Raw genomic sequence first — 11,390 nt, 5'->3', positions numbered from 1 at the left:
AACTGTCTCAATATCTTTTTGGCACCGCCTTGGACGAGGATGTACAGGATTTAAGGAAACATTATGATCAACTAATAACGGTTGCAGCTACTAATAAGAAGGTCCTGAACCTACATCACAATAAAATAGTTAAATTAGAAACTAATCTCAATGAGTTATTACAGTATTCAAATGATTTAACAACTGTGCTTGATAATGCCTTACATAGTTTAGATGTGATAAATCACGTTGTGGTTATAGATCAAGCTTTGCATGTATTTGAAGCTTCCTTGGGTTCAGTTCTCTCCATTAATGAAGCGATAATTCGCAACATGGTAGATGCTGTCAATGGCAGGGTAACAACTTCACTATTTCCTGTAGAGGATTTGCTTCACACAATAGAAATTGGTCAGTCAACCTACAAATTGACACCAGTGTATGCAGCGGACATGATCCAGTATTACTACCCATTGCTGGAAGCTACCTTGACCACAGATGCAATAATTGTAAACATACCTTTTAAATCTCAGGATCATTTTGAGGCTTATGAGATTAAACCTTTTCCATTTTCCGTTAATAATTCTGTGATGACACTGGACATGAATCCTTCCTTAGTGCTAATAGCCAAGGATTTTTCATTATATACAATTGGAGATTTAACTGAATTAAAACGTTGTAAATCTTCATACTTGCATTTGTACCATTGTTCAAGTATCCAATTTGCTTTCTTACCTGTAGTAAAAGGTTTTTGTGAAGTCGTCTTGATACGTTCAGAGGCGTCTGCAGCTCTAACACTCTGTCCATACAAGCATGTGGTTTCAAAACCTATTTTCCATTGCAATTTTCATGGATATCATTACTTTTATTTCACAGAAAACTTTTACGTCTCAGTGACTTGCCCAGAAGGGACCACCTATGAGGAGGTTATAGGACATTATGCGGTACAAGATGCTTGTCATGTACGTTCTAGTAAACTAACCACTTACCCTTCTAGGATTAATTTAGCTTTTACAACAGACCTTTCATATAGAGTTTTCCCTGTTACTTCCCTGGAGAATTTGACAAAGTCAAGGATTTCTTTTATAACAAACTCCTTATCCACTCTTTCCTTCTCAAACACAGAAGAGTTTTCAGAGGCTCTAGAGACATCCTTACCAGTATATCTGAAACCTGGGATTCTCTATCCAAGTATCCTGACACCTTGCCTTATTTTAATGTTTTTGTTAATATTCTTATATGTGTGTGTTAGGAAAGCCTTAAATTTGTATATATATCTTGATAGTAGACGTAAACGTCTTAATGAAGGAGTTTCATACACATAACATGGTTAGGTACACTGTATTCGCGAGGACGCGTCAAGTAGGTGACCGAGCGATGTAACGGTGTCACATAATTAATAATAATGTGTATTGTATTTATAATGCCTTGCTTGATTAGCAATATAAGTGTATGTATACATATATGCATAAGTGCAAATAGTGGGTGTTGGCGCATAAGGGTGGGGCGGATATGATCACGCCACCCTACGTCACACACACACCATGGAACTTTCCATACTCCTTTTATTGCCATCGATAAGTAATCGATAGCACCTACATTACAGTATCTAAGTATTCTCCATAGTTAATCTCTCCCTAATGTATTTTGGCATGTATTACTCTTAGCTATAAGTAGCTTTTCCCTTGCCTTATTTATGTAATTAGAGAGTAATAATTATGAATATATGCATGTACTGTGAGTGCGGTCAACCCGCCCCTATTTCTAATGTCAGCACTTTTTGAAGGCGCTAAGCGTCCCTTGTGCCGGCTTCGGCAGTCTCTTGCCAGGGTGTAACGCTGTACCACGCAAAGGACATCCGTTGTCCCGTACGCGCCACACCCTTCTCCAGAACTCTGTACATATATCTAAATATACCTATTTTTATACGTTCACCTTTGACATTCACCTGAAAACCACAGAAACTCACCAAGAGTGACTTTACCTATTATATAAAGGTAAGATACTAATGAACAGTGTCCAGTGGTAATTGATAATTCAAAACCACCCCGGAACAAAACTATTGAACATTTCACTTATAAATGCCGAGGAATAATGACGTGAGGTACATACGCTTTACATACAGTAACAATATATATATATATATATATATATATATATATATATATATATATATATATATATATATATATATATATATATATATATATATATATATATATATATTCTATTTGAGATCAGTCAATTAAAGGTTACTAAGATAAATCAGGTCATCTTTCACCTGATACAGTCTATTGCTTCCCCTTCATCTATATGCACATTTATATGTACGTACATACGCATGTATATGTGGACGTGATCTCGTCCACCCATACATTCGTCCCAGAGACAGCTTCTCACCTCTTATACAAGTTGAAAAATACTGATTTGATTTGTATGTATGATTTCCCGTCCAAATCCTGGTGGCAAGGCACAACACAACTTTTGCAGCCTTTACGCTGCGTTTACACCGAGCGAGTCGCGTCGAGTCGAGTCGCATCAAGTCATTTGAAGCGATTCATTTCGACGTATCTCCGTTTACACCGAATGCGTCAACCCGAGTCAAGTCACTACACAGTGACCCATTTGATTTCAGGGAGAATGGACGCATATTCTCTTGCTGTAGTAACTGCATTGCTCTGGCTTCGTCGTCGCAGACGTAAAAATAAAACTCGAATCTGGATGCATCATCTGAACACCAGGAGGCCAGATTTCGGTAGCTTCAGTCATTTATTCCCAGACCTGGTAAACCATCCAGAAAAATTCTACAACATTTTTAGGATGACAAATGAAAACTTCAAGAAGCTCGTGGAGTTGGTTGGACCTTCCATTAGGAAAATTAACACTAACTACAGGCGTGCAATAGGAACGGAAGAAAGAATGGCCATTTTTTTAAGGTAAGAGGTATTTTTATTGAACATTTCAAAAATCATTACACGTACGGCAATAGTAAATTAGTGAGCTGATGGCAGTAATGCATTCCTGATGGTGAGTGAAACATGATCATCTAAATTACTTCTCAGAGGTTAAAAAACTGTTCATTATTCTGTACCTGGTGACGGTGTTGGTGTATGTGATTGATTATGTTCAGTCCAGTACCCATACTGGACAGAGGGTGCGGGCTTGAACATCTTCCTACGAAAGGCTTCATATATTTCAATTCTTATGTCCATGTTGTCAATTGGCGACAGTTGTTTCATCATAGGCAGCAGGCTTAACAAAAACTGGCGATCTCCGTCATTTTGTGACGACGCTTTTCCTCTCAGTTGTTTTATTTTGTCTAAGAAAAGCAAATCTATCTCATCTGCACTGGCCTTGCTATTTTTTTTTTTGCGATACAAGGCTTCTTTGATTTGGGAAGAATAGGCTTGTCATTGCTGCGATCCTCACAAGTTTTGACGTTACTGGCAGCCTCTTGAGGAGATGCATTTTCGGATGCTTCGATGACAGCAAAAAGTGAAGAATCTTGATCTGCATCTTCCGTTTCATGACAGGTGTCTTCATCAGGAGGTTTAGGGACGTTTGAAGATGTTGGTCGTGGCGTCACATAAGGGATCAGAAATTGCATGGCATCGTAGTACACCCACCTCCTTGCCTGTGTATTACCTGATCCAGATGGTTTTTCACTATTCTTTCTTCTTTCCCTCATAAAATTGCTTCTTAGGTGGCGACATTTGTCCTTACATTCGGGTTCTGTAAAAGAGTTAAATAAAATAAATAAATTAATTAATTAATAAATAATATATATATATATATATATATATATATATATATATATATATATATATATATATATATATATATATATATATATATATATATATATATATATATATATAGATAGATAGATAGATAGATAGATAGATAGATAGATCTAAGTACCTTAAAAACGACAGGATTATATTATATGGTAAGTAATGAATGTCACTACTGAACGGTTATTTATTGTACCTTGTTACTATATTTCTTTTTAGGCATGTGGTTACTGGAGAATCTTTGACTTCCCTTGGTTACCAGTTTCGTGTCGGCAAGGCCACAGTACACAAGATTGTCAAGGAAACCAGCAAAGCCATATGGGAAACACTACAACCACAGTATTTGCCTGTACCTGATGAACACCAGTGGGAAGAAATAGCCAGAACGTTTTTTGAACAATGGAATATTCCTAACTGTATTGGGAGTATTGATGGCAAACACTGTCGCCTGAAATGCCCAGCTAAAGCAGGATCACTTTTTTACACTTATAAAGGCTACCATTCCATTGTTCTGCTAGCTATTGTTGATGCCAATTGTTGTTTCACACTGATTGATGTAGGGCAATATGGACGAAACAGTGACAGTTCAGTTTTCACTGAATCAAACATGGGTAGGTCATTTCTCTGTGGTAGTTTAGGCATTCCACCATCACGTGAAATACCAAATACTGTAACCAAAACACCTTTCTTGTGGGAGATGAAGCTTTTCCTCTGAAGCCTAACATTATGAGGCCATATCCTAGAAAAGACTTGGACTACCCTAAAAAAGTATATAACTATCGGATCAGCCGGGCTAGAATAACAGTAGAGCGTGCCTTTGAAATTTTAGCTAAAAAATTTGGTATTGTAGGATATAGCTGTTATATCTATCGGATACGGTACGATATGTTGGCCCTCCCGGCACCACTGTACGCTCTGCCGCTCTCGAGGCAGTCCAGGGAATAAAGGTCTTAAGGAAGCACTGCGTCTTCCTTACACCCTACATGGCGCAGTGATTGGAGTAACCATGGCTGGCCGGCCCCGCTTCCACACAACCACGTCAAGGGCTCCCAGGACACCTAGGACACCTGGGGTCCCCAGCAGCCATCTCGCCACCACACTGGAGATGCAGCAGGCGCTGATGGCCATGCAACAAGCCCTCGCACGCCGGTCGCCTGCCTCCAGAGTCCCGACCTCTGCCACGCCGGAGAAGTGTGAGGCTGAGATGTCCACAGCCTCGTTTCGTTCCTGGAGGAGGTCTGCCGAGTGCTGGGTTAGGCTGAACCAATGGGGCGCGCCGGAGGCCGTGCTACACATCCACCTTCTCTGCACACCGGCCCTGCAACGCACGCTGGACACAAGGTACACCATGCTGCAATGGGAGGCCCTGTCGACGACCGAGGCACTGGACGCCATCGAGAACCTGGTACTGAAGGGAACCAACCAGGCGGCCGTGTGGAGCACCTTCTTCAGTAGCCGTCAGGCGCCCGGTGAGTCAGTCTCGGACTTCTTCAGGCAGTGTTCCCAGACTGCCGCCGACTGCGGGTTTCAGTGCCCTTCGTGTGGTGATGATTTGGCGGAATACATGCTGCTGCGGAAGTTGATGGGCGGTCTAAGCGATCCGGTGATGAAGAGAGAGGTATTCCTGTTGTGTAAACAGTTTACCAGTGTTGATAAGCTACGAACATTCTGCCTTACATTTGAATCCGCTGCCAGGGACGCCAATTTTGGCGGGAGTTTTACGCGGGAAGTGGCGGGGGCTGAGCTTGACGCGCCGTTGCCAGACGTGGCACAGGAGGTGGTAGCTGGAGCACACCGCCACCCCGCGCCAGCCTCGGTGCGCACGCGCCCACCCGCCAACCGCCCCCACACCCCCGTCGAGAAGCCCTGTGGCAACTGTGGAGGTACTCACGCCCCTGGGAGAGTACACTGCCCCGCCAGGTCGCTGAACTGCTACAAATGTGGGAAACCCGGACATGTCGAGAAAATGTGTCGCAGCGGCGGGAGGAGATCAACGACCCCAGGCTTGGAGGCGGCTGTCTCGGTCCCCCAGCTGACGTCTGGGGCCGTGCTGGTGGCTGGCACCGCTCCGTGCCCCCACCCGACGCTCCACGTCTCCGTCACCAGTGGGGGGCGTGCAACGTGCGAGGTGATGGCCGTGGCCGACACAGGGGCCCAGGTGTGTGTGGGCGGCAGGGGGCTTCTCACCTCCCTCTCTTTACGGCCTACGCAGTTGAAGCGTCGGGCTGGCCTGAGAGACATCGCCAACATGCCCCTCCAGCTGCTGGGCTCTGCAGTGTGCACCATATCCCACAGGGGCCGCTCGTCCACCCAGGAGATTTGCTTTGTGGACTCTGCACGTCACCTCTTCCTCTCACTCAGTACGTGCATGGAGCTTGGACTCGTGCCCCGGGACTTTCCCCGTCACACACAGGTTGCGGCGGGCGCATCCCAGGCGCCGCCCGCTCGCCAGCCTGGCCTGACGGAGGCGCCGACAAGACCCGCGGCCATCCCCCTGCCACCCCTGGAGGAGAACGTGGGCCGCCTGGAGGAGTGGCTCCTTCGCCATTTCTCATCATCAATCTTCAACGTAGGCCGCTGCCCACTCCCTGTCATGGCAGGTGAGCCACACCGTATCCACCTGCTCCCCGACGCCGTACCTCACACCTGCCACACCCCGGCCCCCGTACCACGTCATTGGGAGGCGGAAGTAAAGAAACAGCTGGACGAGGACGTACGCATGGGAGTCATCGAGCCGGTCCCAGCCGGGGAGGCGACAAGGTGGTGTGCCAGGATGGTCGTCGTGGCAAAGAAGTCGGGCCAGCCGCGACGCACGGTCGACTATCAGAAGCTTAACGCCGTCTGCCTCCGGGAGACGCACCACACGCCCACCCCTTTCGACATGGTGGCGGCCATCCCTGCCCACACGTTCAAGACCGTCGCCGACGCCCACTGGGGTTTCCATCAGGTGGAACTGGAAGAGGAAAGCCGGAAACTCACCACCTTCATCACACCCTGGGGGTGGTACAGGTACCGGCGGACCCCCATGGGCCACTGCGCGGCCCCTGACGCCTACACCAAGCGCTTCGACGACGCCCTAGTGGACATCCAACGCAAGTTTAAGTGCATCGACGACACCCTCCTACATGACGAGTCCGTGGAGGGGGCATTCTGGCACGCCTACGAGCTGCTGGAGGCGTGTGCCAGGCAGGGCATTACGTTGAAGCCCGAGAAGTTCCGGTTTGGCCGGAGGGAAGTGGAATTCGTGGGCTTTCATGTGGGCTGGGAGTCCTACAAACCCACCGACGAGCGTCTGGCAGCAGTGCGGGACTTCAGCATGCCAGCCAAGCCCACCCTGACCGACATCAGGTCGTGGTTCGGGTTCGTGAACCAGCTGGCTCCCTTCATCGCCACTGCCCCCATCATGGAGCCGTTCAGAGACCTACTGAAGAGACCGCAGGGTAAACGAGTGTACTGGGACGAACACCTACAGGAAAAATTCCAGCAAGCTAAGGAGACGGTCTGCCAGCTGGCCAAGGACGGGCTGGCATTCTACGACCGCTCCAGGCCCACTATTGCCATGACCGACTTCAGCAAGGAGGGTATCGGTTTCGTGGTCCTCCAGCAGCACTGCGGGTGCGGGACGGCGGAGGCTCCCTTCTGCTGTAGGAGCGGGTGGCGTCTTGCGCTCTGCGGCAGCCGGCACCTGTCAGCGGCCGAGGCTGGGTACGCCTCAGTTGAGGGGGAAGCCCTTGCGGTGGTATGGTGCCTGCGGAAGGCACGCCTGTTCCTGCTGGGGTGCCCAAACCTGGTGCTGGTCACCGACCACCGCCCCCTAGTGAGGCTCCTGGGGGACGGCACTGAAGGACATCGTTAACCCCAGGCTCTTCGCGCTGAAGGAGAAGACGCTGCAGTATAGGTTCGCCGTCAAGTATCTATCAGGGAAGCGCAACTGTGCTGCAGACTTCCTGTCCCGTTACCCTGCTCTCCGCACTTCACCAGACAGCTGCGACGAGAACCTCGCCGTGGATTTGGAGGTGGCTACAGCGGCGGCTACCACGGCCGCCCTTACCGACAACGGCTGCATCACACTGGATGAGGCGTCAGTCACTAGCGCTGCCGCAGACGACCCAGTATACCAGCTGCTGGTGGCCAAGGTCCTGACGGGTGACTGGAGCCCGCAGAGGTCCCGAGAAGTGGCTTGCCTCCGCCAGTTTTACGGGGTCAGAGACAGACTGTCAGTGTCTCAGGGACTGGTCACGTACACCTTCGACCAGGGGTCCGTTAGGCTGGTGATTCCCGAGCCCCTACGCCAGCAGGTGGCCACTCACCTCCACGCGGGTCATCAGGGGCTTGACTCCATGCTCCGCAGGGCCCGCCAGTCGGTTTACTGGCCCGGTATGGACGGGGACCTTCAGCACCTGCGGTCGACATGCTCAGCCTGCAACGCCCACGCCCCCTCCCAGTCACCAGAGCCCCTAGTCATCACCCCGCCACCAGAGTATCCCTTCCAGTGCACAGTGACGGACCTGTTCCAGCTCGAGGGCAACACCTACTTAGTGTACGCCGACAGGCTCACAGGATGGCTGGAGATCGGCCACCTCCCCAGTAGTGCCTCCTCCAGTAAACTCATGGCTCACTTCCGCCGCTTCTTCGCTCGCTGGGGGGCACCAGAGGAGGTGTCTACGGACGGCGGCACCAACCTCGTAAGTGAGGAGATGCAAGACTTCTTCAGGCGCTGGGGGGTTAGAGTGCGTGTCTCGTCAGCCCACTACCCCCAGTCCAATGGCCGAGCCGAGGCGGCAGTCAAGTCCGCCAAGAGGATGCTACGACTTAACATTGGCCCCACCGGCAGCCTCGACACGGACAAGCTGTCGGCCGCTCTCCTACAGTACCACAACACGCCCCTGCGAGGGGCCGACAGCTCACCCGCTCAGCTCGCCACGGGCCGCCACCTCAGAGACGGCGTCCCCACAGCCCGGTGTAACTACAAGGTGGACCAGCACTGGCGATGGGCCCTCCGACGTAGGGAGTTAGCCATGGCCCGGTCTGGGGACGAGAGGGTGGAACGCCAGGGGCCAGTCAGAACCCTTGAACCCCTTTCCCCGGGCTCTAGAGTGTGGGTGCAGAACCAGATGACTAAGGTATGGGACAGGAGTGGAGTGGTAGCTGAGGCACTCCCACACCGCCAATATACCGTCAGGTTGGATGGTAGTGGCCGTCTGTCGCTCCGCAACCGTCGGCACCTGAGGGTGAAACGGGGGGCAACCCTCGCCAGCCCCGCACCGTCTCACGCGGGACCCACACCCGCAACCAGCCCCACCCCACAGCCCCGGCAGTCAACCCCATCACGCCCACGGAGGACTTCTCGTCGTCCCCAGTGGTTAGCCGACTACGACGAGTCCTCTCCACCTTAATTGTAATTATTGGTATAATCCCTTGTACAACCTGTTTTATTTATGCAATGTTATTAAGGAATCTTATGTTTCTCAGGTGGAAGCATGCCAACTTATGTTGCCTCATGTATATCCTTCTTTCGGCTGTGTTTATTCTATAATCCATTATGTATTTCCGTTAAGCCCATATGCTATTTACCATATGTTTAACTGGGGGGGAGATGTAGGATATAGCTGTTATATCTATCGGATACGGTACGATATGTTGGCCCTCCCGGCACCACTGTACGCTCTGCCGCTCTCGAGGCAGTCCAGGGAATAAAGGTCTTAAGGAAGCACTGCGTCTTCCTAACACCCTACAGGTATACTTCAGACGTCAATGGAGACAAGTATTGAAGTATCTGAAGCAGTGGTGAAAAGCATTTGTGTACTCCATAATTTCATCCAACATGAAAACAGTTTCAACTACTTTCCAAGTGATGATGTTCATGATGCAACACATTCCCATTCTTCAAACTCGAGCCTGACTGCAACAAGAAGCAATAGGGCTACAGCAGAGGCTATGGCAGTTCGCGACAGCTTGAAGGAATATTTCATTTCCCCAGGTGGAGCTCTTGAGTGGCAAGACCGAGCGATCCATCGTAATGTGTAGTTCATAGTGAATTAGTCAAATATATAGTTCATAGCCTAATATGAATAAAATTGTTGTCTTACCTGTAACATGAACCGTATGTATACATTTAGTTCACAGCCTAATAAATGGATCAAAATTAATAAAACTTTTGTCTTACCTGAATACAATAAATGTATAGTTCATAGCCTAATAAATGGATCAAAATTAATGAAACAGTTGTCTTACCTGTACACGACAATGCAGCAGCAACCTCCTTCCATAGGGAAGCAATGACATCACGATCCCGGTGGTTGGGGTTACTGGGATCATAAATAGCAGGGCGCTCTCGAACTAAGTTGATTAGGTCTTCTACCAGTATACTTGCAGACACCACGGCAGACTCGCTGTGACTGACGTCAAAAATAGGCCCAGCCCTAGGGCCGCGTTCACACCAAGCGAGTCGCGTCGCGTCAAGTCAAGGCAAGTCATCATGCGTCATGAATCGCCACCCGAGTTTAACATTAATTTGTATGTATATTTGAAAAAACCGTTCACACCAAGCGAGTCGCGTCGCGTCAAGTCACGGCGCGTCGCGTCGCGTCGAGTCACAGATAGGGCTGGACCCATTTTCTACATCAGTCACAGCGAGTCCGTCGTTGCGGGAGCATGATGGAAGTGGAATTCCTGATAAATTTAGTTCGAGAAAGCCCTCCCATATACATGAGCTGTCTTTATGTTATATTTATTTACTATTGCCCTACACAGAAGCCTAATAATGGAATGATTATTGTAATGTTCAATAAAATACTTCTTACCTTAAAAAAATGGTCATTCTTTCTTCAACTCCAACTGCACCCCTGTAGTTTGTGTTAATTTTCTTTATGGAAGATCCAGTCAACTCCACCAGCTTCTTAAAATTTTCATGTGTCATCCTAAAGTAGTTGTAGAATTTTTCTGGATGGTTCACCAGGTCTGGGAATAGATGAGAGAAGTTTCCAAAATCTGGCCTCTTGATGTTCAGTTCATGGATCCATATTCGTTGTTTCTTCTTACGTCTGCGACGACGAAGCCACAACAAAGCAGCTACTTCAGCCAGGGAACATGCATCCATTCTCCATGAAATTACCCAGGTCACTGAGTGCTGACTTGACGCGGGCTGACGCAGTCGGTGTGAACGGAGATGAGTCAAAATGAATCGCATCAAATGACGCTCTTGACTTGACGCGACGCGACTCGCTTGGTGTGAACGCGGCCCTATATGTGACTCGACGTGACGCGACGCGAGAGGACGTGACGTGACTCGAAGCATCCGGTGTAAACGGTTTCGTTCAGAAACCCATACAAATCAATGTTATAGCTGGGGTGGCGATTCATGATGCGTCATGAATCGACTTGACGTGACTCGACTCGACGCGACTCGCTCGGTGTAAACGCAGCGTTAGTGGTCATAAATATGATGGGAGAACAGGAAACAACATTAAAAAAAAAAAAAAGAGCGGTACACCAGCGTTTCCCTATACTTTCAATGCTCAGATGTAATGTTTTGGGTGTTAAGGGGACAGGGGTGACAGCGGACCAATAGCCGGTAGCCCGTTGGCTTCACATTCGTGACGTCATGCCTACTCCTCCCAT

The 11,390-nt window shown here is 48.8% G+C and overlaps 1 long non-coding RNA gene across 1 annotated transcript; it reads right to left on the bottom strand.

Annotated features, from left to right (window-relative positions):
• Positions 1 to 2,216: 2,216 nt before the first annotated feature.
• On the bottom strand, positions 2,217 to 11,009 carry LOC135102727 (uncharacterized). The gene is made up of 2 exons (XR_010269749.1): positions 10,005 to 11,009; positions 2,217 to 3,708 (listed from the first exon to the last, which is right to left on the bottom strand). It is a non-coding gene; the product is annotated as an uncharacterized LOC135102727 (long non-coding RNA).
• Between the last annotated feature and the right edge of the window lie 381 nt (positions 11,010 to 11,390).

Source organism: Scylla paramamosain, chromosome 8, assembly GCF_035594125.1.
Source record: "Scylla paramamosain isolate STU-SP2022 chromosome 8, ASM3559412v1, whole genome shotgun sequence".
NCBI lineage: Eukaryota > Metazoa > Arthropoda > Malacostraca > Decapoda > Portunidae > Scylla > Scylla paramamosain.
This window is presented reverse-complemented; position numbering and strand designations above follow the sequence as displayed.